The 26,931-nt window shown below is 40.8% G+C and overlaps 1 protein-coding gene across 4 annotated transcripts in view; it reads right to left on the bottom strand.

Annotated features, from left to right (window-relative positions):
- LOC131041755 (long-chain-fatty-acid--[acyl-carrier-protein] ligase AEE15, chloroplastic) overlaps positions 1–26,931 on the bottom strand; it is a 317,818-nt gene that overhangs the window by 248,124 nt on the left and 42,763 nt on the right. The window lies entirely within an intron of this gene.

Here is a 26,931-nt window from a genome sequence, read left to right as displayed (position 1 = left end):
CACAAGTTCGAACTTGCCTAAGTCCTCAAACAATAACTTAAGACATTCTTCAAATTTCCATGCCTAACTTAGGAAAATAACAATATAGATGGCAGATAAATATTTTCCCCTAAGTTGCCCACAACACAAATAATCAGTAATAAAAATAATTAAATATTAAACGTTAGGATAAGAAATTAATATTTAATTAAATAGCTTATAACTCCAATACTGATCAATACCAAAGTCAAGGATGAAGTTGTGCAATGAAGACCACTGAATTGTGTTGAGTCAGGACCCTGTCCAAGATTGCTAAAAATAGAAATGCTCAACATAGCCACTTACTAAAAATAGTAAGTCAAGAAATACTGCTCCAAAAAACATGATCTTCGCACCTAGAGAAAGAGCTTGGAGACCTCAGCAGAACTGCATCATCCAAACAGCCAAACCCTAACTTACTAAAAATAGTACGTTCTGACTTCACCAAAGAATCAAATGCATGTTATGCCACCCTAGAGTTCATGGAAAACCGAGAAGGAAACCATAAGCGGAACTGAAGAATTCCCTCCTGACAAACCCTAAAAAGCTCGTGCAAAACTCCACAAAAATTGGAAACCCAAATTCTCCTTTCCAAATAGCCTACGGGTTTCCGGAATAAGCAATGGACCACTGAATGCATATCACTGAGAAGGGGACATTACAAAACTTCAAGGAAGATTATGGAGACCTCATCATCCTATTGAACAGGGTTATGGGAAGCCAGCAGGGTGCTCCTTTTGAACCATGGATGTACTACTTTATCCATGAGGTCACCGCTGGAGTGAATATGATCAACTAGGCAAGGATTATTAGTGATAACCTTGATGATCAATTGAGAAATTTGGCAAAGAATAGGACTGTCTACATGAGTTCCTACTTGTTTTATTCTTTGGCTAGAACATATAGGTACAGAGGTATTGTATGTAGAGGCGCTGTCGAGAACAAAGAAAACGAGTTTCTTGTTTATGACTACCATCCCCAGCTGCATTTCGAACAAAAGTTCCACTTAAAGAGAGTTAATGATGCATTCCTGATGCATATCACCAAAACCCTACAAGGGGGTACCCATCAGCGACTCTCTCAAGAGTCGATGGACTTCATTAGTAGATTTGGAGATTGGTTTATCCAATACCCCAGGTTCACTTATCTAAGGATTCAGGGATTCTTAGGACAGACATACAAATTGCCTATGTTTCCCACAAACAGGATGGTACTACTCGAGGTAGTACGGCAGTTAGAAAATTTTGTAAGTGTCAAGAGAAAGAAACAGAAGACAGGAGCATCTTCACTTACTATTGGGAATGGGTTAGAAACATGTCCTTCATCCCAAGTTGTTGCATTTGCTGATAAGGAGGTCCGGTGGTATCCATTTTTCCAGTACCAAGCTAGGAGTCATTTTGACCCTTTTCATAAAATGGGGAAAGTAAATGAAGTAAAATTCAAGCATAAGCCAGACTTAGAAGATTATTGGGCCAATGTTGTTGACAGCTTCGACATAAGGAGGTTGTGGTCTAGAATTCCACTAAATTTGGACAGAGTTTCTGAAGTATTCCGAGTAGCAGACCAGCTTGAAGAGGTCAATGAGTATGAGCCACCGCACTACGCCGTCTTGAAAAATGGGCCCCCTGCCCCCATTGATTGGTCAGAATTTGAGAAGTCTAACCTTGGAGACCTTATGAAGCCAATAATTGAATATTCGAAATGGTGGGCAGCTCAAAAAACAAAGGAACTTAAGGTGAAGAATGTTACTTTCACATATGATCTTATGGGGACAGATGAATCTATGTCCTTGAATCATGGTGTAACGTCCAGCGGCCACAGGAACCTCGAAAGTGTGGGATCGAGGAAAAGAAAAGAGCCCACTGCAAATTCATTGAAGGCAAAAGGAAAGAAGGTCGCTGGAGAGGTAGATGTAGGTGGACCACAGCAGACAAGAGAAGGTCACTCGACCACAAGTGCTTCTTCTACCACGCCACTGAGAGTGATAATTGATGAGCAAGAGCAAGATGTTGAGACAGAGGAATAAGAAATGAGAGTTCCTTCTCCAATCATTAAGGAGATCGCGGAGGAACCAGGACAAGAACCCAAAGTGGCTGAAGTTATCCGAGTTGAGAACTTGGAGCAACCAAGAGAATTCTCTGATGGCATAGTCACTGGACCGAAGGAGGTAGAAGATAATATTGATGAGAGTGGCGTGGAGCAGTCAACCATTCCTGATTGGTTGAGAGAAAGAATTAAAGCCAAAGTTCCTAAAGAGGTTCACCATATAGATAATACAGTTGAACTTTTGGCTAAGTTAGATAAATTGAGCAAGATGAAGCCGCCCAAGCCAACCAAGAGATCCCCCTTGATCCAGAGAGATGGTGCAGGATGCAGGACAGTTCACGTGGCAGTACCTAAGGAAGGGAAAACTCAAGATAGCATCACTCCTGAGGATTATGAAATCACTAGTGTGAATTTGGGTAAGCCTACTCAGGCCCAAGAGATCCAAGATTTTGATGATTCTTGCAACGCTCTAAAGGCAAGACTAGCTAAGGAAAAGGAAAAAAGAAAGAAGGTTGAAGACGAAAATGAGCAATGGAAGAGATATGTTCAACATTTGACAAAACCTATAGATCGGGAGGAGGTACCTGTTGCTCCGCCCATACCTCTTCCACAAGAATCATTAAAGGATTATGAGGACATAAAAAACAACTTTCAGAGAAGCTAAGGAATGGACGGCTGATGCCTCAGAACGTGCTGACATACTTATTGAGAACCTGATATCAGTGCATGACTCCACATCTTCCTTATTGAGTAGAATTCAAGATATGGCTGAAGCTTGGGAAGATGTTGAGGATATTCAGAGAGGAATCATTCCATATCTGAAAGCAATCAGAGGACTTTCTTAGCAGGACCTTATAGATAGAAAAGTCATCCAGCCCGGTGACCTATATGATTTCAGTACTTGGTACTTTGCCTTGGTTACAAGGGTTGAATCTTTGAAAAAATCCGAGGCTAAGTGCTCAAAAATTGAAAAGACCATCAGAGATATTCAAGACAAGGGTTTCTTTGTAGCAGCTGAGATATTGCAACGGGATGAGGTGCGAGAGAAGCATCTGCGTGCAAAGAATTTGAGGGCCAAAGTTCAAGGAAACTTCTTCAAAGTTTCAGGGCCAATTCTCAGGGAGGATCTCTCCAGAGTTTCAAACTTCATATGCATAGATGAAAATTTCCTGACACAAGCAACTGGTTGGGAAGACACTCTCGCCACCTATACTGGTGATGTGGATATGGTCGACTTCCAAATTACCAACTTGCCAAGTATCACCATAGAGGTGCGACTTCTCGTGTCCAAGTACATCGAATCTTCAAACAAGGAAACTGGACACTCACCTTAGTGAGAATAGCAACTATGCCACTTGTCTCCTTGTTCATTTTAACTGTTAGAGTTTGGGGAAACCCTAATTAGGATTTTGAACTTTTAATCTGAGCCCTTGATCATTGTTCGATCTCGGTCGTTCATAATTTCTAGACTACTATATAAGGTTGCCTCCTCTCATTTGGAGAGTGTGAGGTTTTTGAAATATTGTTGCATGAAGGTCATTTTTTAGATAATATATTACATGTGTGCTTTCTCTTAAGGCTTTGCAATCCCTATTGTTTGAGTGATTAAGCAAGGTTTTCAATTTCTTCAACACATAAGTTAGAATTTATTTCATGTTGTTAGATTGAATGAAAGATCTAATAAATATTGGTTTATGGTGTATCTCCGCTCATACTTTTGGTGAATGGATAACTTTCATTCACTATGTAAAGTTAGTCTGAGCTTTCATTTTGTGCATGCTTAGACTTCCGATCATTAGCACATCCCTCGAAGATTGCATCCACTTTCTGTAAGTTGTCTTAAGTGAGGCGGAACAAAGTGTGGTTTATTGAGTTCACTAAATCAATACCGTCTCTGGAATTCATAGGATTAGAGTAGAATTCTCAACCCTTATCTCTTTTATCCTTTTTGAAGTCTTAAATCTCGAAAATCCCAAAAGACAGAGGAGAGCTTTAATTGACAAATCCATCTAAATCCCAAACTTGTTGACAATTCGTTCCAGCGTAAGTCCCTTTGTGTATTACCAGCAAATCACAATGCCCATTGAGCTTATCCACACGTCAAGACCTGACAAAAGATACCTTGGAATCGCTATATGATCTTCTAGCAATCTTAGCATACGCAGTGAATTTTCAAGAGAGGATAAATTATCTTTGGTACTTTATTCTAATGTTTGGTAGATGATAAAACAGACACCAACACGGCCGATACTCACGGTGAGTAGCATGGGGTCCGTGGCAGACATGCCAGGTGATTCTGCTGCCGACATGGGATCCATGGCAGTCGTGCCAAGTGATTTTGTTGCCGACTAGCAACGTTCCTGGCCAATGGTGTTGTCACCAACTACACTTGTGAGAGCCATTTTCAATTGTGGCATCGTCTGCAGAAGGTCAAATACCCATACTGGTACGGTAGCCTGCAACATCTATTTGATTATAGTTTTTTCGAACTCTCAACGAAGTGGGGTACGGGCAGCGTTGTGTGAGGCCCTTTGTTCTTCCGCCATCACCCGTTCAACATCGGCCTTTGCTTCCCAGAGTCTGTCCTTCTTCGTACGGGGATCAGAGTACACTACCTTTTTGCTCTGCAACCTTGTAATTGCCAATACCTCCTCGTCTGGTTCCTTGACGTCTAGCATATTTACCCCATTCTACTTTGGGCAGTCAGTGTCCTCATGGTTCTCGGCTAAGTCACAAGGTTCGAATTCGAATTCAAATTCAACAACAATAAAATTTGGATGAAATTCGACAAGAGAAAAATTGAGAAAAAAATTCGACATTAAATTCGCCTTGTATAAATATGTTAAGTTTAAAATAAAACAATATTATATTAAATATAATTAATTTGTTAAATTTAATTTAAATATATTAATTTTTTGTATATTTTTGTTAAATTTTATCTATAAATAATTTAAAATATAAATTAAATATTTTAAGATATGACAATTTTAATTTATTAAATATTAATATTTAAAAATAGAACTATTTAAATAAGATAAAATAATATTAAATTCAACTATAATAAATGTTAACTTTTTTATTAACATAATTTCATTTAACTTAAATAAACTTGACATTTCTAATAATATACACATATTAATAAAAATTATAATACATCATTAAATTTTATAAATGAAAACAACCAAAATAAATAAATAAATAAAATAACAGTTAAAATGTTAAAAATTTTAATAACAATTTAATATAAATAAATTTATATTTGACATTATAAGCATATGTTATTAAAATTTAGCATACTTTGATAAAAGTGTATAAATGAGAAAAAAAAACCTAAAATACAATTTGCGACTTTGGATGCCTAGCGGATGGCGTTTTGTTCTCTCTCTCACTAGTCCTTGACCTCCTAAAATGTGACCATTCAACTTGAAAATATTTGTGCTCCAAAAATATCCTCTGGATTCATGTTGGATGGATAGTAAAACACTGCGATTTTGAATAAGACATATGCTCAGTGTCATGACTTCCGGTTTTTTTTCTGTTGCGAAGTCGCAATGTTTTATTAAAAAATAACTTGAGAACATGAAAACCCTTTCTGAAAACCTTGAAAAAAACGCTTTTCAAAAATATATTTTGGCAAAAAACATTTCCGACTTTTTCTATACGAATTTCAAGGCAAATTTTTACAAATTTTACATTAAAGTTTGAAGTTCGCCAAAATTCGAATTTCATCCTTGAAATTCGGTGAACTCTGTGACTTAGGTTCTCAGGACCGCACCACTTGCACGGCAAACTTCCGTTATTGTTATTGTTCCCGCTCTGACACTCACAAGCTAAGTGGTCCCACTCATTACATTTGTGGCATTGGATCATGCGTCACCCCTTCGCATCGTACTGAATTTTACTTCTCGACGTGTTGTTGGACCGATTGTTCCCTCGCCGATTATTGCGGTATTCACCTGGTGAAGCGTCGAAGTTTGACGATGGTTTACGTGGTGTGGTTGGCGGAGTGGCTTGTTCCCCTTGAGTGAAGAGCACTTGTGTGCTCCGTGTCTTTAGATTGTATGGGCATTCCTTAATGGAATGTCCCAGCACCTGATAGATGTCACAAAAAGAATTCCTTGGGCATGTTCTCTTAGTATGACTTGCTTTGCAATCAGTGCACCAAAGTTCTTTACCCTCTTTGCCACCGTCCGTGTCAGCCTTCAACTCCTTCATCATCCACATCATGTCACTAAGAAGGGCCTGTACTGTTTTGGACTCTCCATCATTGCTTCCATCCGTACTGTCATCATCACTTGCCCACCACCTCTTCCCTTTCGATGTCCATTGCTCTGTTATAAGCATCATATGATGGCAGAGGGACCACCTTCATCTTCCATCTGAGAGACGGCACGAGTCCCTCCACAAACCATCGTTTCTTCAGTCCATCAGCTGGCTGGTTTTCCATCTTGTTCAGTAATTCTTTCAACCTACAATTGTAAGCCCGAATACTTTCACTTTTGCCTTGCTTGGTATTGTAAATTTCAGCCACAATCTCGTTGTCACCCCTCAGGAGTTTGAATTCCTCCTAGAAGGCCTTCTTCAGATCACTCCATCTCGTTTTGTGCTAGCCATCAAGGTTCGTATACCAATCAATGGTGATCCCCCGAAGGGTGGCCGAAAACACCTTCAACCAGTAATCCTAGTCGTCTTGACCATTTGCCTCCCATATGGTTATACATGTTTTGTAGTGTTGTACGGGGTCCTCCGACCCGTCACCCATGAATTTTGGAAGCTTTTATTTCTCATTCTGCAACATTGTTCTTGCCTAGAAGGTAGCGTGCAATGCCTGGAGGGTATTGTGTGCTGCTTGGAAGGTACTGTATGCGTTCGACCAGATTGGACCGTTCTACTCTACGCGTTCCGGTGCTTCTCTTGCACCCTTAGCCACGCACGCGCTCTCTATGCATCCAACTTTTGCATCTTTCACGCCTTGGTCACCCTCGTTTTTATATTCTCTTCTTTCTGGAGTCTTCGGGCCCGACCCTCCTATTTTTGATTGCTCCGCCAAAGACAGATTCCCAATTCTATGCAGGTTGGTTTCAAAAATTTCAGCAACCTTGCCCTCAAGGTCCCATACTACCTCTTCTTCACATTTGGAGTGTTTCGACAGGCTATTCTAAGACTCAATCTCGTACTCTTCACTCGACGTTGAGTGTGTGGCCTGTTCGGCGAGATCCTCATCCACTACGTCTAGAAGTGGTAGGTCCCTCACAACCTCTACCAACTAGTTCCACGTACACGATTTCTGCCTCTCCCGACTACTGCTCCGACTCACTCCAACTCTTACTCCGCCTTTCCAGACTTGCCAAACCTTCAACAATCTCCCTTAGCCGCCATCTCTGTTCACTTTGTTCTCTTATACGTAAGGATCTTCGTACCAATCCTTCCCCTACCTCTCGGGTGGTACTAGTACGTCCTCGGTCCTTATTTGGCCGTAGGGGCATTAATTGTCAGGGGTATGGGGTCTGCTCGTATTAGTATTCACCAAGATGTAGCCATCTTACCCAAGCCTTCTGCTGTTCTGAAACGTAGTTCCTCAAGTAACCCTCCAACCACTTATTTACTATCTCTGTTTGTCCATCTGTCTAGGGGACGGTAACTCGTGCTTGGGGTTAGCACAGTACCACATAATCTGAAAATCTCTTGCCAGAAGGAGCTTAGGAACTTGTTGTCCCTATAACTCACAATATTTTTAGGCAGCCCATGTAGCCTAAACACCTCACGGAAGAAAAAATCAGCAACCTAAGCTGTTGTAAATGAGCTAGTGATGGCAAAAAAATGAGCAAATTTTGTCAATCTATCCACCACCACATAGATACAATCCTTCCCACTAGCCATTGGCAACCCAGTGATAAAATCCATAGAGACACTTTCCCATTTTTGACTGGGAATTGGCAATGGTTGCAATAAACCAGCGGGTGTTGTGTGTTCATCCTTGTTCTTCTAACAAGTATGGCATTCCCTAACATACTTCAAGACATCTCTCTTCAACCCTTTCCAAGAGAATCTCTCTCGGATCTGCTTGTAAGTCTTGAAAAAACCTTGGTGGCCAGCAAGGGGAATGTCGTGAAAAGTCTGCAATACCTTCTCCTTCAACTTTGATTCAGGTAGAAGAAGGATTCTTCCCTTATACAAAATCAATCCATCAACCAAATAGTACTTTTCATCATGAAAAGTGCATTCAACAATGCTGGTTGCAAACTGATTTTTGGCACAATCAGCAAGCAATAGGTCCCTCCAATCAGCAGTAAGCTCACATATAGAGCTTAGGTGGGGTCTCCGTGAAAGGGCATCGGCCACTATGTTGTTCTTCCCCTTCACATACTCAATGTCGAAGTCATAGGCCTAGAGCTTACTAACCCACTTCTGCTGCCTTTCATTCAAATCTTTCTGGTGCATGAAATACTTAAGACTATTATGATCAGTCTTAACAACGAACCTACTTCCCACCGGGTACTACCTGAATTTCGCAAGGGCATGCATTATGGCGAGCATCTCCTTGTCACAGATTGAATATAGCCTTTCAGGCCCTCTCAGCTTTCTACTTTCAAAGACAATAGGTTGCTTGTCTTGCATAAGAACTACACCAACACCTTCCCCTAATGCATCACATTGCAGTTCAAAAGGCTTGGTGAAATCTGGTAAGGCCAAAACCGGGCATGAGCTCATGATTCCCTTAAACTAATCAAACATTGTTTGTGCCTTTGCAGACCACTCAAAGCCTCCTTTCTTAGTGAGGTCTGTGAGGGGGACAGCCAACTGAGAATAACCCTTCACAAACCTTCTATAAAAACTGCATAGACCCAAGAATCCTTTCAAATGAGTTATGCTCTCAGGTGGTGGCCAATCAAGGATAGCTCTAATCTTTTCGGGATCCACCTTCACACCCTTTGCACTGATGATGTGCCCCAAGTAGAGCAACTCCCTCATTCCAAACTCACACTTAGATTCTTTGGCAAACAATGATTCAAACTCTAGAATGCTAAGAATTTCATCTAAGTGTTGTAAGTGCTCCTTCCAAGTCTTGCTGAAGATGAGAATGTCATCGAAAAATATGAGCACAAACTTCCTCAACTACTTCTGAAAGATTTTGTTCATGCAGGACTGAAATGTGGCTGGAGCATTAGTCAAACCAAAAGGCATGACTAGAAATTCGAAATGCCCAAAGTGGCATCTGAAAGAAGTCTTCTCCACATCAGAAGCCCTCATTCTAATTTGATGGTAGCCCGATCTGAGAGAAGTACGCGGCACCATGCAGCTCGTCAATGAGCTCATCAATCCTCGGAATGGGCTACCGATTCTTCATGGTTTTCTGATTTAAGGCTCAATAATCCACGCACATACGCATGGTCCTGTTGTGCGTTGCCCACGCTCCCTGTCGCCGACAGGGTCCCCCTTCCTGTTTTGAGTTTTCCGTCATTACCCTGCTGAGTTTCGCGCGTCTCTTCGAGCGAGTTCACGACTGGTCCGTGAAGTGATTGATGTAAGGGTAATGAGCCGATGAATCTTCCCGGCTAGTCTAGCTCTCGAGCGTGAACGCCAAGAGTTCTGTTCGAAGTTTTGAGAATCGCCTTAGGTAGACGTAAGGTAGTAGGAATTGGCGGAGCCCGCCAAGCAAGGACAGTGCGCCTAAAGGTCAAACGAAGACCAAAGCCGCTGTTTTTCGCACAACAGCTGTGAAGCAGACTACATAAGGATTGTCGCCGCGATGTTTATAAGATTTGAAGAAAAGATAATTTTCGCCTGCTAATGAACGATCGAATTGCCTAGCCAAATGCCTTAGGATTCTGAAGCCTCCTAAAACCAAATTTGTGAAATCCGGCAAAAGGCTAGTCTGAGGTCCGAACAATTTCACTAGGATAATCTTGCCAAAATTGCCCAGGGGATCGCATTTCGGACCCTGGGGCAAAAATTTCAAAATCTGATGCTTTCCATTTGGTCCGAAAATAATGCGAAAGCCTTTAAGTATTGCAAAAGATGGTTCCAGGTCCGATAATCACTAAAAATGTCCAAATTCGGACCCTAGGGATGAAGGATGGAGGGCGCAAAATGCAAAGTTTTCCTCAGGCCCCGAAAATGCCTCAAAACCCCCATATTTTCGGACCCCAGCTCCGAAATTTAAAAAATGGCTAACGTAAAGAGCACACGCATATGGGTGTTCAGGTCCGAAGTTCGCCATGTGTTTCCAACTCCGAAAGCACTTGGGCGTTACATTTTCGGACCCCAGGGCGAATGTGCAGGTGCGAAATGTCGCAAGGGATCATCTTCTAAGTCCGAAAACCTTTAACTCATTACTTTTTCGGACCTTGGAGCGAATTGTAAAAGGAGATAAAGTGCAAAGTATTCCGAAATCACTTAAGTTTTTCATTTTTGGACCCTTGGGATTAAAAAGTATAAAGCGCGAAATGTTCCTAAAGGGGCCTCGAGGTCCGAAATCACTAAAGCGCCTCATTTTCGGACCCTAGAACAATTTCAAAAAGGGTATGCAATGCGAGATTTTGCAAAACCTCCCCCAGCTCCGAAAATCACTTAAGATGCTCAAATTCGGACCTGGGAGTGAAAAACTAGGAAAATGGAAAGTGCGTCAAGTTTAAAAACAAAACGCGTTTGAGATCCAAAATTCGCCAAAAGGCGTTTAAGCCCCGAAATCCCAAAGGGCGTGAGTGGTCCGAACTTTATTTAAAAAGTTGCGAAAATGTGCCAATGGTCCGACGTTTTTAAAGGAATTTGCAAATCGTGTTAAGTGGTCCGAAAATTCTTTAAAAACTCGCCAAAGTCCTGAGGCCGCGAAATCCCAAGAGCGATGAATACTCCGAAGTTTGCATAACGCAAAGAGGCGTCCAGGTCCGAAACTCCGTGGTTCTTGTTAAAACCCGAAAATCGCAAAAGGCATTAAAATTCATTCAAACGCTCTTAAGTTTTTTGCTTGCAAAACGCCTGGATGCTCCGAAAATCGCAAAATGCCCTAAGGATCCGAAGTTTCGGGCGAGGCATTGAACTCCAGAAATCGCGAGAATCGTCAAGGACGGCGTAGTTGAAAGGGTTGGCATAGCTTGCAAATAGCATTTCCTTTGGATAGCATCAACGTCTAACACAAGCTGCGAGTATAGCGTCCGAATCCGAAGTTTCCCGTCGGTGTCGAGCTCCGAAGTCATCGCAAAAAAAAAAAAACTCTCCAAAGCGCCTGAAGCCGCATAAGGTTAAAATCACGAAGTATACCTCAGGCTCCAAGCTCCGAAATATAGAAACACGTTGAGGTCCAAGGTTAGTCTAAAGCCACCTATAGTGAGTTAAGGATCCGAAGTTTTGGCGAAACCATTGAAGTCCGAGAATATCTCCAAAGTGGCGAGAGCATCCCAGCTCTGAAATTTGCAGGATCATCTTCTAAATCCGAAAGTTACTTGCAAAACAGCACCAGTGCTCCGAAAACCTCCAAGCTCCGAAATTCGCCAGAGGTGTGCAAATCGCGAAGTAGAAAACGCGAAATTTGCAAAACTCGCAAGGAGGAAAACGCAGTTCAAAATTTGAAAACCCTCCGAGGTCCGAAAACAAGAAGGTAAAACGCTGCATTAACTCCTCCAGATCATTTAAACTCAGATTGCCAATCACCCAGGGTGAGAAGAAAACCATTTAAAATGATAAGTTCTCTTTTGTCCAGCAACCGCGAAAATTTAAAACAAAGAGATAACCGTTGGAATTCAAACTTTGCAGGATCGTCCGTTCATTTCACGCGACAAGGTTGGGTAATCTCTCGCCATCCGCTCCCATCAGGTAAGTACGCTTTGTTGCGTATGATCATTTGAAAAATGCTTAAATCGAATAGACAAATGCGTAAAATTTGATCGCAATGCTTGAATTCTTGAAATTTGCATCTCTTTTGCTCATAAACATTGTTCAAAGCACTCGAAATTTAGAAATCCACTCTTAAGGCTTCGCCACAAATTGCATCTCTTTTCAAACTTTGGAAAATTTTCATGCTTGGTCTCTGTTGAAAGTTAATCCAAAATCCAAAAATGATAAATATAAATGCGTAGTCAGGAATCTTTGTGAATATTCTGGTTTCGGGATTGATCAAGTTGTTAGCTAGAAATATTGCTCCATGTCCAAACTAAATTTTAAATTAATCCCGGCATGCTGGAGCATTTTGTTATCTAACCCGCATTACCTTTCTTGTATCACCTCGTAATCCGCGTCCCACTGTGCAGGATAAATGCCTAAATCGGCGGTGGAATCATCAAAAACGCCCGCAGTAGCCGAAACCTCACAAGCGTCCAAATCAGATATCCCGCGTAAGGTTGAAAGGATGAAGTATCAATATCAGAGGAGAGGATTGCGGGAGTCGAAAGTTCAAAGCGTCTGGGACAACATTGGTGATACTGACCTTGGCCATATCGATATTCAGGACTTCAGGAATCGGGTCTTCTCACCCAACGCATATGGCAGGCCTAGGCAGATGGTGGAAAGTGGCATCGCCCAAGCGACGGGTTTTCCTCCAGCAATACAGAACTATGAATTAGTAGTGGAGGCTGCTCGGCATTATGAACTGAAGTCCAGACTAATGCTTCTGGAGAATATGACTATCGCCAACTTCTCCCCTGAGGCTATTGGTGATGCATTTGACATCCCCTTTCCAAATAATCCCACAGCTACAACCATAGACGAAGCACAAGGGGCATATGATATGAATCCGGCCCGATGCAAAGCACTGATCAACGAAGAATGGTTCAAGGAGAAAAGGCCTTCAAGCACCAGCATTGTGAAAAAGACCCCCAGGAGTGATTTTCATAATGAACATGGGGATATGGTCACCTTACTCAGCCGAGTCATGGGACTTCCTAAGTCCAGCTACTTTGAAGAATGGATGTTCTATTTTACAGAGCAGGTCTTCGCCGGAAAGTCTAAGTTTGACTGGGCCCAGATCATAAGCGATAACATCCACACTCAACTGATTGAGCTCAAAAAGAAGAAGTACTTCACCATGACCTCTTATTTGGTCTATATGTTCGCCAAGAACCAACCACTACCAGGATTGATAATGAAAGGTGAAATCGGGAATGGGCCCAGTCAGGTGAAAGTCTATGATTGTTACCCACAGGTGCACTACCAGGATATAGCTCAGAGGGAAAAGAACAGCCCGGCTTACGCGGTTGGTCAGAATGAACGCGTCAATGATGCCTTCACAATGCCCCTGGTCAGGCTAATGCAGGGAGGGTTACACATAAGGCTCTCGGAGCAAGCTACTACTTTAGTGCAGAGGTATGAAGCTTGGTTCATTCAGTTCCCCAAGTTTTTCTACATCCGAATAGCTGGCTTCGATGGTGCTCCCCTCCGACTTCCACAGTATCCAACTGACAAAGTAATTCTTATGGAGGTTGCAAGGCAGTCACGCCCGGCTGGCATCTTACTCTGAGAAAGCAAGCAGGCTGGATTCACATTTCCTATGATCATAGGCAGCCATGATGTCCACTTGAAGACCCCTACCCTAGCAGAGCAGTCCCTTGCAGAGTTGGCCTCTTATGGCCTACAAGACCATTTCCCAAGAAAACACTTTGATCACGATAATCTGGCTAAAAGGGCCTATGGTCGAAGGTACAGAGCAAAGGAGTTAGTTGAAGACTATTGGAAGAATTGCTCCGATGACTACGACGTCAGGCGACGGGAATATTCTAGGTTGAGTGTGCAACAGATGTGGCTCTTTGAATACCGTCGGGTCCCAGATCAACTCACAGACTCAGGAAATTGCCTCCAGGCCCGAGAATTTGAAGCAGTAAGGCATCTCTTGCCAGGCGTTGATTGGTCCCAGGACCCAATCACAGATTTCGAGGCAGTTATGGCAGCCCCAGCAAGGTACACAGATCAGTGGTTACATCAGCAGATCGAGAGGCTAGTCCATGAGGGAGTCCAGTTCACTTACCATTTGATGGGCAGTCTCGATTCTCAGTCTTCAGAAGACGAAGGAACATCTAGTGCACCCCGGGAAAGAACTGAGAAACCAGAGAAAAGAAAGAAGGCTAAGGCTTGTAGAGGAACTCGGACGTCCAAAAGAACAAGAAGGGAGAAGATTCCTATAAAGAGGCCAGAGGTCACTTCATCTTCAAAAGATCCCAGTTCGTCCGACGATGCTATAGAATTGGATTGCGTACCTGCTCCACCCTCCCAGAGCGACATCGATGCATTTGAGGCTAATGATCCTCCTACGCCTGATGTACTGGACACTGAGCTAAGACCCCTCGATTTGACCGAACTGAGTAACCAAATAGAAGAAGGAGAAATCCCATCCACCCAGGGGGTCAAAGTGCATGAACCTACCCAACAAAGCCGTCACGAGTTGCTGCTCTTCAATACAACCAAAGACGACTCCACCATCGAGGGAGAACAAAGGATAGACAAAACTCATGAGCTTGAGAGAACTGAAGAGCAACCTTCACATGAGGATGTCGGGCAATTGTTCAGCGAAATAGGGGAGAATTCAACTGCAAGCAAAGAGCTTCACACCTCTTTCACTCCTCCGGTGCCAGGGCAGCTGCGAATTTGTGGTTAGTCGGTTGAAACGTAGGAGAACAGAATGCTGACTTGACCCTATCATCAACCCAGACAATGCCTCAAGAGTGGCTGATTGCTAAAGCTCAGCGCAAGGCCGCCACCAAAACACCCATCGATCTAGAGGATATCTTCTCGCGTATGGATCAAGCAAAAGCCAAAGGGAAGAAGAAACCAAGGGCATATTCTAGAGTGACCAAGGACGAGCAAAGGAACCGCACTCTTCATATTGCCACCCCGCCCGTAGACAAGCCAGCAGATTAGATAACACTGGCAGATTATAGCATCACAACTGTCCCCATCGGACAAGCTACCAAAGAGCAAGAAAAAGAAGAATTTAAGGATTCAGTGCAGAACATACTCAGACAGCTCGAAGAGATCACAGCGGAAAAGGATATGTATCGGGCTCGTGCCGAGCAAGCCGAGGAATACATCGATCAGCTCCTAAGGCCATTACACAATCCCTCCAAATCCCATATTCCCCCGACAGCATTGGCGCAAAGGACCACGATTGAATTTGAAGGAATTCGGGATACCGCAAAGGCCGTCAAGGAATGGATGCAGGACGTCAAGAAAAGGGGAGAGCAGATCCTTAAGGAGGTGAAAGAAATGGCCCTTCATCGAGAGCTCACTCTAGTCAAGTTGTTGGAGGTAAAGAAGGAATCCCTTCACATGCATGAAGTGGCAGCCTCTACCCTTCCCCTCATGAGAGCTCTTTTCTGGACACATGCGCAAATTCCCACATTGTCTGCCATCCTAGATCCTCATAGCATCAGTGTTCTCAAGGAGTGGTACTGGACCATCACCATGAAGAACAACACCAAAGAAATTATTGACAAAGAAAGTGACGCATGTGAGGTAATTCTGGGGAACATGCAAGAACTAGGTAAGACCATCCTCCGATCAATGGTTTCAGAATGGATAAATGACCTATCCGATAGTGCAATCTAGCCGGACTGGGAAGAAAGGTTGGGGATGGATAGGATTTCCTATTCCGCTAAGGACTTGAGTTTTGCTGGTCAATTCCATTCAGATATATTATGCTTTGAGCGTAATCGCTCCAACTGGAAGGACGGTTTAAAGCACATGGACCAGTATCTCGAGGGCATGCAGTACAAAATTCGCCACCCTCCCATGCCTCCATTCAGTCTGCTCTTCCAGTTGTGTATCAAATTCCAGGAATACGTTCGCGAGGAACGAGCAGCAGGTCGTGATTTATGGTGGGAATACCTGCATGGCGAGGATCAGTTTCTAGAGAAAGAGTGTGAGACCGAAATAGAGAAAGTAATTTCTCAAAAGTGCTTTCTTCCCTCCAAATCTTAAAAGTGCACTTTTGCACAAAAGGGTGACAGTTGACTTTTGGTCAACAAATGTAAAACTTTTTTTGATGCACCTTTTTGGATTGTTCCAAATTGTTGTAATTATCCCTTTTTGGGTAGTTATTGCCCATTTTGGGGTAGTTATTGCCCATTTTGGGGTAGTTGTTGATATTTGCCTCCCATTTATGGGTATGGGCAGCCATGCTTTATGGATGAATCTGGGCCACTTGTTTAGATTAAATCTAGGCCATTCATCCTTTTTGAAGCCTATTTAAGGGACTGGTTTTCCCTCTTTTTTGTAAGAAGTTCTTGGATTGTTGAGAAAGCTCTGGAGAAATTTACAGGAATTAATGCAATGAATTAAGACTGTTTTCAAGTTTCCTTGTGAGTGCATGGTCTCCTTCTTCACTTAATTTAGAAAGCTTTCAGTTATGTCTATTTATTTTACATAGCATTTTTCAAATCAAGCATCTGATAGAATCCTTACAGTCCATACCATTAGAGAACGGCTGATTGCTTTTCTTTCTGCATGGTTAATCTAGACCCTTTCATGCTCAGTTCGGTTATCAAATACATACTATGAATGTAGAAGTTCTAATATCATACTTGATAATATGAAAATCTAGTTTCTCCTTTGAAGATTGCACTGGATTTAAGCAAACATTGTGTCTAAATAGCTAGTGATGTTTAATCTAGTTTCCTGGAGGTGTCTGTCTGCTTGACTGAATTTGCTATCTTAGTTAGAATTTACAGTTCATGTCTTTCTCTCCCTCTCTATCCTTCCCTCCTTTTTTCCCTTTTTTTTATTCAGAAAATCTGCAGTCCTATCAAACAGTATGAAATTAACCGATATCATCCGATAGAAAGATCGTAAAAGTTCCGATATCATCCGATAGAAAGATCGTAAAAGTTACAAGGAACTTATCCATAAATTGTCAGTTAAACGTAAGTCCCCCTTGTGTTTCCAGCAAAAAACACATCAAGCCACTGACAAATCCCGCAGTCAAGACCTGACAAAAGAAACCTTGAGGTCGTCTCCTTTGATCAAATATAGAAAATAGCATTAGGGATTCCCTTATTTCAAGAGAGGATAGGATAATCAATCGGCTATTCTATTCTGCGTTGGCCGTATGGAGTTTGCAGCAATGCAATTTCAAACACGTCAATAGGTCCCATCCTTCTTCTTCACCAATACAACGGCCGAAGCAAAGGGGCTCTTGCTTGGCCTAATGTAACCCATGTCTAGAAGCTCCTTAATGGCTTTCTCAATCTCGTCCTTCTGCTTCTTTGGGTAACGGTAAGGAGTAATCATGATAGGCTTAGTACCCTCTTCCAACTCAATGATGTGTTTAGTACCGCGCTCAGGCGGCCTACCTGGGGGTGGAGTCTCAAACACCTTGCTCCTCTTTGAAATCAAAGCCTGAATGTCTTCAGGATAGCTTCTCCTTTCTTCAGATGAGTGGGATGGCATGACCATATACTCAAGAGATCTTCTAAGTGGCAGATTTCCAAAGACCTTGCTCTTGTCTGTGATTAGAACTTGAATATCAGCAGTGTAGCTGCCCTTGTCTTCTAATGGGTTTGATGGCATTAACACACATTCTGCTGCCCACTCTACTTGGTTATGATGGATCAGCCTCTCCATCCTCTTTAAGGATACAATCCGAGGACCCCCATTAGACATTCCTCGCAAAACCACCTTCTTCCCTTCAGTCATGAACTTTAACTCCATGGTTTGCAAGTTAAGAGTGATCTCACCAAGAGATCGCAGCCACTGAATGCCTAGGACCATATCATCGGTCCCTTCAATATTGACAACATAGAAGTAATCCTTGACTTCATAATTACCAAGCTTCATTGACATGTTCGACACCATCCGTTTACCACAAATTGTTGATCCATCAGCCACCATGACCTTGAAGTCTTCAACATCATCAGTGATAAGACCTCTCTTGGCAACAATCCTAGCATCAATGAAGTTGTGAGTTGCTCCTGTACCAATTAGAGCAACAAGTCGGTGCTCTCCCAATGCTCTTCGAACTCTGAATGATTCATTCTTGTGGAAGCTAGAGAGTTGGGCAGCTATACCCTTATCATCTTGATCACTTTCAGGCCCTTTTGGAGCCCCTTCATACTCACTTTCCTCCGAATCAAGCTGCTGTTCTGAATTTTCAGAATCTGATCCCTCAGCTGAATATGCTTCCATTTGCCGAGCATTACCCTTTCCATGGCATCTATGACCCGGAACCCAAGGTTCCTTGCATGAGTAACACAAATTCTTCCTCCGAAGTTCTTGACGGAGCTCATCATCCATCCGGGGAGGGAACTTCTTAGGTTGATTAGAAAAAATTTTCTTGTCTTTACGAAATGGAAAAGGCTTTGACTGAAATTTAGGCTTAGGGGCAGCCAACTCCATGCTTCTAGCCTTCTTGACTGCATCAGCCAAGGTGGGCGGGTCAAAGGCTTTTACCCAACCTCTCAATGGTTCTTCAAGTCCTTCAGTGAACAAGACCACCAGTCTTTTCTCCGAGATACTATTAACCATAACTAAAAGACTCTGAAATTCAGTTATGAAGGTGTCCACAGAACCCTGCTGTTTGAGTTGTGCTAGCTCTCCAAACTTCACCTCCGGATCCTTGGTATCAAATCTTTCTATCAACTTGTTGGTGAATTCAACATACGTATGGATCAAGTTGTGACCAAGGGTGATCAACCCATGGTACCACCATTCATGAGCAACTCCATCTAGGTGCAAGGTGGCAAACTTGATGGCCTCTTCTTCGGGCATGGGTCTCAAGGACAAGTAGTTGTCCAACTTCTGCACCCAAGCTCTAGTCGTGCTCACATTGCTTCCATCAAAGTGTGCTAGAGTGACCTTCCCAAGGGCCTGTTGAAAATCTCTGGGAGTGGAGTAAGGATTATCATATCTCCCTTCCCTTCTCTTCTTTTGATTCATATATTGGTCAAGAGACATAGCATTTCGAATCTCTTGGGGAAATGCTACATGCTCCACAAAGCTAGCCCAAATCTCCTCAGCTACAAGGACTTCCACTTCAAGAGGCGGTGTTTCCCTTGGAAGAAAAACTGTTTGCAATGGCCTAGTCACCAATCCAACAGGCATTCCATTACCATATCTACCATTGTTGCTGCCATTCCCATTACCACCGGAGTTGTTGGAAGTACTGCCATTATTACCACTCATATTCTGATTTGGATCTTGATTATGCCCTCCTCCAGCACTCTGCCTAAAGGTGGCTATCATCTGAGACGTCATGTCCATCATGGTGTCAAATTTCTTCTCTATTTTCTCTACAGCCATAGCTGTTTCATTCTGTCCAAAAAGTCTTTCCCCCATTGAATCTGTTGAGTCCACTGAATCAACTTCCTTATCTCTGTTTCTCAAGACTTCTGAAAAAGTCTCTTCAAGAGGCACTGCAAGAATCTGATACTACTGGCGTCTCTATTCTCTATTGTAGTAGCTGACATCTCTATCACTCATGGAGAACTCTATTTACCCTGACTTCACAGGCTGGCAGGAAAAACCAGCTCTAATCCCACTGTAATATTCCCACTTATTTTTTTCGGTTTTCAAGCACAACAATATTACAATGCACCCGTTAAAGTTAGGAAATATAATTCCAATGCTACTGAAAAGTAATGTAATGTCCCAACTTCGCAAATCTAAGAAAACACGTAAACAATGATTTTTAATGATTGATTAACTCATCTAGGGTATAATTTGTCTAAATTCATTTGAGTTTATTAGTTATCAATAAGTCAACTCCATATTTAATTCCTAGTGGAATAAAAGGGATAAGCTACCTTAGGATGCCCGTAGCGCTTATCAGGCCCAAGGACGGTACATACCCCCTTGGCCCTCCTGCCAGAAGCCCTTTGTCAACTGCAGTGGGTGGGCTACCTGACAAAGGCCTAGTTCCTGCTATCCCTGTTGCCTAATTCCTCATCTACCCCACTAGGTTTAAATATATAATTGCTTTATTCATATTAGTCATAATTTAATAGTAATGCATATTATATCTATTAACCCTTAATTACATCATGACGTTATTTCCTTAGTCAAGATTTGTGGTTTATTAATTAGTTCATTTATCAAACTATTTACTAACTTATTCATTCATGATGATTTATTCATATTGTGCAACATATATACGTATATATATATATATATTTATTATTTTATATTAACTATATTATTTGTCTACCTTTAATATAACATACAATGTATTTAATGAAAACCTTATACTATTATTTAACATTAACATTCTATATACTGTCTATCGGAATTACTATTTTTAAAATTACTTTACTATGAAATATACTTAATGGTTATCGGTCTTACCTGTTTCCTGCCCGCAGTCCTTTCTGCCCGAAATACCCTCGGCCGTGTGTCTGCCTGCGTTCCTCCCTTTTTCCTTCCTATCCTCCTCCCCGCTAAGCGTTCTGCTTTAATATTTGTGGAGGGGGGTTTGCGTGGACCAAGCCAGGGGATGTGTCTCTTGTGGAAGGGGTGACCCGCAACGTCTCTCGGCGTTTGTTTAAAACGACGCCTCGTTTTCGCCCAAAGCCGTTGCCTTAAGCCATGCCAATTACGGGGTTAAACATACCCGAAACTTTAGTTAAAGTATTTTGTTTATTATAATTTAGGTATCGAAAATATACTTGCATGAGTTTTATTTGTTTTTTATAATGTATCTTAAATGTTTCATAATATATTAGGTTTATATTTATTTAGTGATAATTTATATGTATTAATAATTATTTATTAATTGATCAACATTTTATGGTGAAGTTAATTCGAGAAGTAATTAACATTATTATTATTATATTAATATAAAATAAGGAATCATTTTCAAAAATATAAATGTTTTATTATTTTTATTATTATTTATTTATTTTTATAATTTACAAAAATATGGGGTTATGACAAGTGACCCTTACACTTTCTGATCACCAAGAGCCCAATGTGGGAAGGTGAGAGCATATGGTGACAAGGGGTTCATTACCTCACTAATCCGCTGGAAATTACAACGCAATTACAAAACTAGGCGGCAAGCCAGCCACTTCCACTTTTCTGCGGGATGAAGAACACTAACTTGGCGGTAAACCAGCCAAGGCACAAAAGCATAACAGAACCAAATCACTCTACCACTTATGCAACGGGAGGACTTTTAAATAAAACTATCACTCAACCGCATATCTCAGCGGGAGGACAATATCACTCAACCACTTGCTCAGTGGGAGGACAAACTAAATTACAAAACATACAGGCGGCTAAGCCATCCTCTTCCACTTGTTCAACGGGAAATGTAGCATAGAATGAATTGGTCAGTACTACTGAGGCAATTCTTACAATGATAGAAATGTGAAAGAAGATAGAGTGAAGTACATATCTTAAGAATTCACTAACACATTCTAACCAAGAATACTACTTGCTGTTCTGAAATCAGATGCAAGGAAAACGCAGAACCAGCCATCCCGAAACCCACTAAATTGCTTGTAACTCTCTCAAAACCCAATAGAATCATGCCAAACCAGAAGCTAATGAAGTGTATGACATAAGCAAACAAAACAATACCTTGAAACTGCAACTGGAGAGCATCAACAAAAAAATGCACACAACCCAAGGCAATTCTGGAAATAGCATTTTTGCTGAATAGTTCGATTTGCAACTAAAAAATGGAGAGTTCTCCAAATGCCACGCCAATATAGGAGAACTATCGTCTCTCCGGTACGCTTCCAACAAGCCCTCACCCAGAACAATGCACTCAACACACCGGCAGCTATGAGCAAAATGCACTTCCAACCAACACACCGGCAGCTACGAGCAAAATGCACTTCCAACCAACACACCAACAACACACAACTTCTTCACCAACACACCCGAAAATCACCAAAAAGATCACAACTACGCACCACAGCTAGGAGTGATGTCTCACACTCGAAACCGGAAGGAAGGATCTAGGAGGTATTCACACTCGAAGAATGTCTGGAGTCATTCCGACAGCATAACGATATATTTTCTCTCGATAAACAAATGAGGAGCCCAACACTTGTTTAAATAGCTTTTCCATTCTGAAATTCAAATGAAACTGCCTCCAAATTTGCCTCATTCAAATTGCATTTCATTTCAAGTGGTGGACCCAAAGTGGCACCCACTTTCCTAAGTCCAAAAATCGCGCCTAGGAAGAAGACCACGATTTTGGCATGATATGACTTTGGAATATATCGAAAATAAAGTCCCATATATTCATTAAATAATTCGCCTAGGCAAGACTTACGAAAAATATCAATTTCTGAACAATTCCTCATAACATCAATAAGTAATAAAATAATTAAATAATAACCATAGGATAAGGAATAATATTTAATTAAATTGCTTATAACTCCAGTACTGATCATCAACAGAATCTGGATGAAACTGAGCAATGAGGATCACTGAATTGTGCCAGAACAAGACCAAATCTAGGACTGCCAAAAATAGAATGTCCCAAACTACTACTTACGAAAAATAGTAAGTCGTGAAATAATGCTCCAAAAATTGTTATCTTCGCAACCAAAGAAAGAGCTTGGCGAGCATAGCAACTCTATACCATCTCGACGGCCAAACCCTAACTTACTAAAAATAGTAAGTTCACATTCCACCCCTAACAAGTCTGATCGACTCCAAGGAACATGGGAACCCTTAATTAACCTTTCCACACAGCCTACGGGTCTCCGGAATAGGCCAATGGAGCACTAAATGCAACATCACAAGGAAGGGGATATTACAGTTTCCTCTTAGTGTATTTAGTCCTCTCTTCTCCTCATTTTGGAAGATCGGGGGGGGGAGAATGTAATTTTTCTAAGTGTAATTTCTGGAAGCAAGGCTTCCGTGTACAGTCCATAGTTAGAGCATGTAGAATGATGCTTTCAACTTGTAGTTGTTTTTCTATTTCAAATAGTTTCAAACCAGAATACAAGCAAATTTCAAAGTTTTATTGTAGTTGTCTCCAGCATGTACAAGCACTGTTTTATGAAATGAAAGATCAAAGATCCTTTGTTTTTTCCCAACAAGTTCTGGTGTTTGTCTTATTTTTTGCTTCTCTTCAAGTAAGAGATTAAACTGCTTCTAATAGGATAGAGAAATGATGTTGTATGCATGAAGGATAACAAAGAATGGCTGCAATGAAACTATAGTGGAGGGTGTTAATTTAATGCATTAATACTATGAACTCATTGGTTATGTTCTAATCTATTTGGGTTTAATGTCTACTTGTTGTAGGTTGACTCTGCTGCCCTTAGAAAGGCACTAGTTATGGGGCTTGCACCCAGTTTTCAAAATCACAAATAATCTCATAAAACTTCATTTATTTTTTGTTTATAGGAGTAGGTTTAGTGTAGAAATCAATCCCAAGTGCTGAGTGAAACATTAAGAAGCCAGGAGTGTAGCCAAATCTGAAGTTTATAAACTTTACTTGGCATATTCTCATTGAGATATCTGTTGTAGTTTGTAATGCCCCAAGTTTGAAATGAAGTACGATATTTAGGCATTGTAGAGGTATATCCGCCTTGGTCTTGCAAAGCCAAAAATGCAGGAGATTTCAGTCTTGTGACTGAATCTCGTTCGTTGGCCAAATCCAACCTTGAACGGTTGAACCTATTGATAAGGAAATGGCTAAATCTTTAGGGTTTGAGAATCTGTTGATTTGGGAACTAACTAAACCAACTCCCATGTATTAATTAGATTTCTCTTAATGTGAAGAATATCTTTTTGCAGACACACCAATTTTGTATCTTCAACAAGAGATACCTAACTACCTATCTTACCTCTACTTTAACACCTCCTCGTGCACCATCAGCATGGACTTTTCTAGAATTCAAATTTCAAACTTCACTAAAATTCTAGGCATACAAGAATTCTAGTGATTATTTCATTCAATGCACCATATGATACTTCCATAATAACCTGTAGGGTATGCCATTTCAAAATGGCCTCAAATCCTACACAAATGTTTCATACAACCATGCCTAAGAAAGTATGTCTTCAACTCATCTTCTTTCCTTAACATTCCTTCATTTAGAAATTCTTGCATTTGGGTATCTGCATTCCCAAATGCACTCATCACTAACAAGGGCTTCACTACTACTGGAGTCTCTATCTACACTTTAGAACCCTCTTGAATTGAATACAACTCCAATTATGAAGCTTAGCAGAGGATATTCTTTAATAAGACTAACATCATTTTACTATTCTCTTCCAATTATTCTTTCATGGGAAACAACTCGTAGTTCCTATCCTCAGATAACATGTAACTGTTATTTCAACCATTATGAATTGCAATTTTGTCATTATAACATGGCCATCCCAACAATGTGGAAAACATCCATGTTCATTACACCGCATGACACTTCCATCTGTTAATATACAAAGACAGAATTCAGCAGAAATTTACATTACACTGCTCAGTCATCGTTGCTTGATAACCCTTTTGCAACCATGAAACCTTCTATGGATTTGGGTGTGAGGTATTTTTCACACCCAACTTCTGCACCATCTCTGCAGATACCAAAAATATTAGTAATGCCACCATGATACCATCAATCATTAACATCCAAATTTTTCCATCTTCCTCACACAGTTTTAAAATAGTCTTTTATTTGCCATGGAACTTTCTCTTTATTCTCTGACTTGACCAACACTCTTCACAAAATCAAATCCTCACCTTCCTTAAGTTTCAATGGAGATTTCTTTTTCTTCTAACAGTTAATCTTCTACTTGAGTTAAATGTTATACAACCTCTTGCCTCGTTTCTTCTACTTTCCTTCACTATTTCCAAATATTCATATGCCCAAGGCCACGTTGGCTACAACTAAAATGAATTTTATCAAAACATATTACAAACTCTTCCTTCCAAAGAGTAAAAGTCACTTCTCTGACTACAACAGGAAACTCTTTTTTTCAATACTTTTTGCTTTTCAAACTTTTTTCTTCTCCAAACAATTTTCCTTTCACCTTTGTAGTCTCTTCCTCCCACACTTTGTTGCCATCTTGACTTCTCTTCTGCCCTCAAACTATGAAATGCAACTAGCACACTAAATTCATCTTGAATAGAAAACTGAAAGCCATTTGCATACCTGTAAGTTTATCTTCATCGTCTTCTAAGGGATAAAATTCTATGGTTAGCTCGTAGGATTGCTCAATGTAGTCATGTAGGTCAGCTCTTTATGCTTCAAATTTTGTAACTTGTTGGGTAAACTCAATAAGTTCAAAAATATGCTATGACATGTTTAATCTTTTTTCCCTTTCTGTTCTTTCTAAATACACACCTTTCCACCGTATGGTAGCATGATCTTTCAACTTGGCACATGCAATTAAAATTCCATGGATATCCTCTGTCTAATCAAACTCAAAACAATCGATTAACTATGTAATTTCTCTATCAAATACTAAAGACTCGAACATCCTGGAAAAGAAAATTTCTCATTTCAGAAATGACTTTGATAAGTTTTTCCTCACTCTGAGCTCATTTTCAAATTCTCATGGCTAGACTTCATGTTGCTTTTAAACATCACTTTCTTCACTTATTTCCGTTGAAATAATCTTTTTCAATCCACTTTCACACCGTCCTTGTATAGCTCTAATGATAATCATCTAGATCAAACAGCCAACATTTAGTGACTGATCTCCTCTTCCTCTTCCAAGAGGTAATTACCTGTTATGAGCCACAATCCTCACACTGGTTTTCAACGCATCTTCAAACTCTTCCTTGAGGCCTAAAAAGGTATTTCTCCACTCACAATTTTAGCTATGATACCACTGTAACAACAATCAACTGATCAAACTGGATTAGAGTGCACAGGCCTTAAATGAAAGAGCAAATTCAACCTTGAAAATCCTTCCTCTATTAATTTGCAGAAATGTAAACAAAATTCAATTCCTACTCAAGATATTGTTATATCAATTGTCTGGCATTATACATTATTAACAAACCACAGTTCTACTTTCTACTTTCAAGCTAAAACTACACATACATGCTCTAAACTTGCCTATTGGACTTCCCAGAAATCTCTCTTGCAAGGTACACTTCCTTGCAAGATTTCCCTTGTCAGCATCACTCTTCCAAGTTCAAAAAGCTCCCTAACTCTCAGTTATGTTATTAAAGGGAAGAATAAATGATGGGAAAGATGAGATAATTCACCTTTCAGTCATTTCAAAATCTTGGGCACTTTGAAAAAAACCTAAGCTGTATAACAACAAATGGATGGACTGAGCTACACCTCAATTCAACATCCTTACATTTGTCAAAGAATCAACATGTGACACATGGTACACCTCTGCAGTTGGAAGTTAACTTGCCAATGTATGCATAAAATGGCTTTTGTGAAGGCTCAACAGTGAATGATCCAAGGCAAGATTATCACTATAACGTGTTAGTATTCCTACACTTCCATTCCACATGGTAACTCTGTCACAATGCCACAGTATAATCACTCTGCAGACCACATGATATCTAACTAACTCAACCATAATCCTAGTTCTGCATGGTATTGTTGACAACAAACTGAACATATAGACTAATTGCAATTATAGGACTGTGTGACAAGTTTATGGTTGTTACAAGGTATCATTGTTGTCAGACCACAAGGTCGGCTTCACATTGTAATAGCCAACGCAAGACCACAGACCATAAGGATTTTGACTACACCATCGCAATCTCAAAAAATTATACAATTTCAAAATGCCACTAAACAGTAATTCATCCATAGCATAGGATGAATTGGAAACAAATGCTATGATAAGTATCCTTACAGACAATGAAAGGTACCAACTGTATGTTTTATTAACAGTAATGCATAAAACATTATACTAGCTAGACCTTCCATAGTTCACAAATTTAAATGATCATTAGTCCTGCAATTGTGAATCTTTAAAGCTTAAAAATGTGCAAGGTCTACATTATCTTGT

The sequence above is a fragment of the Cryptomeria japonica genome, chromosome 10 (genome assembly GCF_030272615.1).
Source record: "Cryptomeria japonica chromosome 10, Sugi_1.0, whole genome shotgun sequence".
Taxonomy (NCBI): domain Eukaryota; kingdom Viridiplantae; phylum Streptophyta; class Pinopsida; order Cupressales; family Cupressaceae; genus Cryptomeria; species Cryptomeria japonica.
The sequence above is the reverse complement of the archived record's forward strand: the minus strand, read 5'-3'. Positions and strand labels throughout refer to the sequence as shown.